Below are 5000 nucleotides of genomic sequence, written 5' to 3' on the forward strand. Positions count from 1 at the left end.
CTGACACACAAACACCAGGGATAAATCAAACCAAGGCCATAGAATCCCTACTACAAGCAGAATGGCAGACAAGGTGGGAGTCCTCAGACAAGGGAAGAGACATGTACAAATGGTCTCAACAGGTCTCTCACTGGCGTACTGGATGGACTAAAACGAAAACACCACCCTTTTCACTCACCTGTCTCCTTACTGGACACGGGTTAAAGAAGAAACTATGGGAATTAAAAATTGAAACGGATCCTACCTGCACCTGTGGAGAGGAGGAAGACATAGACCATATCCTCTATGTATGTAGAAATTACGAGGAACAAAGACACAGACTTAAAAATGTTGTGGGACATAATGTGTTCAACTCGAAGCGAATGTTGGTGGAAAACGAAGAAAATTACACTGCGCTAAAACTCTATGCAGAGGAAGTTTTCGAGATCAGAGATGTAGCAAGGACAATCGCTGAAATGGGTGAAAGTCTATAGTAATTTAAGATACGACCTATACTTAGGTTAACCGATATGAACAAGTATATAGTTCCACACACATAAAAATAGTTTAGTCATTGGTGGGTAGATATAGATATATTACTTATATGTGTAAAGTGAACATAATTCAAATGCTGGTGTAGACATGGGTTGACACGCAAAATGAAAAGACAACAAGCTAAAAATAGGATATAGATGTATATATTCGTAGGTAGTAAAAGTCACAGAGTAGTTTGCCACATACAAGTAGTATATAGTTTAAGAGTGTAAATAAAAACATGTACTACATAGGTGTAAGTGCTTATAGCATACATGTGGGCGTACACATAATACGAGTGGTATCTCCAAACAAATCTGACTACAGATGATAAACCTCTACTACCACATAGCTGTCAAGATAATAAGATGCAGGCTGCTTGCATTAGCACACTTAAGCAAATAGCTTACAGACAGTTGCGTGGCAATGTGGACATATTTTTAACCGCCAAAGTGAACACATGAAAGAGATATGTAAGCACAAGGTATAATAGATGTATAGATACAACAATGTTCTCCTGTATTTCTCATTTGAAAATGTATATATATATATGTATGTATGAATTGTATGTATGAACTGTGTACCTGAAGGTAAATGGTGCCACAGAACCTGGACAACCAGAGTTCGTCAGCATGTGGGTCTGGCCAACCTGGAGATCTACCTCCCGTGCAAACGACATGCTGTCTGTGGATGCTATATCCCTGTCACAAGGGTCGGTGACAAGGTTGGCGGCACCGCCTCCACGTGGTTCCCCGTGGGCGCCTAAAGGCGGCTGAAGGTGCTCCTCCTAGTAGGAGGGTCCATTCCCCCATCCAGGGGGTAGTTTTTCCAAGACGGTCCCCCTGGGGGTGGAAACTAGATGGTGGATCATGGGGGCGAAATTGAAGGGAGTATGAGCGAAGGCTCAGGTATCCCTAATGACATTTCCCCTCTGGTGAGGGGTATCCCCAAACTAGTGATCCCATGTAAGGTACTAATGGTACTGTCCCTATACATGAGCTGCGAGCTGTACCACTTACGAGCTACAGACGCGATCGCGTTGCTCTCTGTACGAATGCCGATGCTGAGCGGTCAGCTAGGAGGCGCTCCATCCATGTCGGTACCGGTGAGCGTTGCACTCGCAGTCGCAAAAACGTACGGCAAGTATATTACTCGGAAGAGTTAATGACAGTCCAAGCCCCCCCTGCGTGGGGAGAGTCTTGCTAGGCCATGACCCACCGGAAGGGCGCAGCGTCCCCCACCCCAGACATGTGACGTCACACTATCGGTATTGACGACTAGACTCATTGCTTATAATCATTTGCCATACACCGGTGGAAGCTGCCGAGACGAGTAGCTACATAGCGCGCTCGCCGTGTCACTAATGTACAGAGATACAACAGTTTCGACGGGAACCACATTAAACGTATACACGGCGCTGATTAGTAATAGATAGAGCCATCAGAATACAGATAATATATACAACTGTCCGTATACATGCTGAAAGACTCTGCTCACAATCACAACCACACGTCAGCCACACACTCTTATCACGCACTACTCTCTGCCTGTAACACGCACACAGACAATATGTAAGCACCAGCATGCAACAACACCCAGTGCATCCTCTCCGCCACATTAGACAATCCACACTGTCATAACCAGACTGGGAGGTCCACACAGAAAACAGAATATCCCACCCACCCGACAACCACCATTGCTCAGCCAAGCCACCAACACCCACACATGTCCTACACAGGGGTGCACCCAACATCACAATACTGCCTCCTCTCACAGCACACAAACAATGGCAGGAATGAAAGACACAGGTCTGCCACAAGCATGGAATGAGAGCGCCGCCTGTCATGAGCCAAAGGTACATCCTGACGTGGCAAATCAGATGATACCGCAGGCATCCACGTACTATAATCACAATCAACAAACCGGCCGCCGCCCCCCCCCCCCATTAAACCTTTCCTTACAACAATGTGTACCTTAACCTAACCTATGTCGTACCTTAACCTAACCTATGTCGTACCTTAACCTAACCTATGTCGTACCTTAACCTAACCTATGTCGTACCTTAACCTAACCTATGTCGTACCTTAACCTAACCTATGTCGTACCTTAACCTAACCTATGTCGTACCTGAACCTAACCTATGTCGTACCTTAACCTAACCTATGTCGTACCTTAACCTAACCTATGTCGTACCTTAACCTAACCTATGTCGTACCTTAACCTAACCTATGTCGTACCTTAACCTAACCTATGTCGTACCTTAACCTAACCTATGTCGTACCTTAACCTAACCTATGTCGTGCCTTAACCTAACCTATGTCGTGCCTTAACCTAACCTATGTCGTGCCTTAACCTAACCTATGTCGTGCCTTAACCTAACCTATGTCGTGCCTTAACCTAACCTATGTCGTGCCTTAACCTAACCTATGTCGTGCCTTAACCTAACCTATGTCGTGCCTTAACCTAACCTATGTCGTGCCTTAACCTAACCTATGTCGTGCCTTAACCTAACCTATGTCGTGCCTTAACCTAACCTATGTCGTGCCTTAACCTAACCTATGTCGTGCCTTAACCTAACCTATGTCGTGCCTTAACCTAACCTATGTCGTGCCTTAACCTAACCTATGTCGTGCCTTAACCTAACCTATGTCGTGCCTTAACCTAACCTATGTCGTGCCTTAACCTAACCTATGTCGTGCCTTAACCTAACCTATGTCGTGCCTTAACCTAACCTATGTCGTGCCTTAACCTAACCTATGTCGTGCCTTAACCTAACCTATGTCGTGCCTTAACCTAACCTATGTCGTGCCTTAACCTAACCTATGTCGTGCCTTAACCTAACCTATGTCGTGCCTTAACCTAACCTATGTCGTGCCTTAACCTAACCTATGTCGTGTTTTAACCTAACCTATATTGCGCCTTAATGTAACCTATATTGCGCCTTAATGTAACCTATATTGCGCCTTAATGTAACCTATATTGCGCCTTAATGTAACCTATATTGCGCCTTAACGTAACCTATATTGCGCCTTAACGTAACCTATATTGCGCCTTAACGTAACCTATATTGCGCCTTAACGTAACCTATATTGCGCCTTAACGTAACCTATATTGCGCCTTAACGTAACCTATATTGCGCCTTAACGTAACCTATATTGCGCCTTAACGTAACCTATATTGCGCCTTAACGTAACCTATATTGCGCCTTAACGTAACCTATATTGCGCCTTAACGTAACCTATATTGCGCCTTAACGTAACCTATATTGCGCCTTAACGTAACCTATATTGCGCCTTAACGTAACCTATATTGCGCCTTAACGTAACCCACATTGCCCCTTAACGTAACCCACATTGCCCCTTAACGTAACCCATATTGTGCTGTAACCCAACACACGTTGGGCCTTAACCCAACACACGTTGGGCCTTAACCCAACACACGTTGGGCCTTAACCCAACACACGTTGGGCCTTAACCCAACACACGTTGGGCCTTAACCCAACACACGTTGGGCCTTAACCCAACACACGTTGGGCCTTAACCCAACACACGTTGGGCCTTAACCTGCTCTGTAATTGTCATACGACGCGTTAAATTAGTGTAGTGTTGCCTAACTGCAACCCCCGCAATATAGTTTGCTACTCGCACTGCCCGGTCCCCAGTGTATCGCTTCATGTTAAACACCTTGCAGCGATACACTGTAATGTGGATGGCAGCAGGACGTACATGCTCAATGCCCTTCGCAGTTGTTCATTGGCATTCGCATGGCGAAGCACTGCGCCTACGCTGTGGTACGGCCTGTGTCAACTGTCCGCTGATGTTGTACCTCCAAATCACACACTGTACTGCACATTGGTCCTCATGTACTGAATGATACATCGTGGTACATGTGACCGTACAACGACTGCGCCAACAACGGCGAACCATGCGGTCCAAATGTTGTGCACGCAGCTACGTGTCGTCTCCCTATAAGAGCTGGAGTGCAGTGTGGTATGCCCTGGATGGCGATCAGCATGAGCCGTCTGTTGATGTAGTGGCGCGTGTTGTCAGACGTTGTCGTCTCTTCTCACACACCGTGATAGCATGGTGCACTGCGTTCCACATCTGCGACATGCGACAGAGGCCGGTTGACAGTCGTTTGCGCAATGGACATCGCATACGTACGGGGGCCACCTTCCACGTGTTTGCGAAGCGTGCACATGTTGTTGCGTGTATGTGGGCAGACATAGTGTGTCGTGACACCTGACACAGGCATGCAACAATCGTTGAATTTGCAAATGGCGATGGACGCCTACGTTTGCTGGTGACGTTACGCAAATGAACAACTGGTAAACCGTTGTGGTGCGGTTGTTCTCGCTAGAGGTGAATCAGTGATGGCGACGATCGGTTGAGCTACCAACCGGTTGTTTCAGCGATACCCACCATGCCCACGAACGTGAATGGCATGTGGGTGTGAAGCGATACGCGGCGGTGGCTGGGTGGGACCGG

The sequence above is a fragment of the Schistocerca serialis genome, unplaced genomic scaffold (assembly GCF_023864345.2).
Source record: "Schistocerca serialis cubense isolate TAMUIC-IGC-003099 unplaced genomic scaffold, iqSchSeri2.2 HiC_scaffold_1162, whole genome shotgun sequence".
Taxonomy (NCBI): Eukaryota; Metazoa; Arthropoda; class Insecta; order Orthoptera; family Acrididae; genus Schistocerca; species Schistocerca serialis.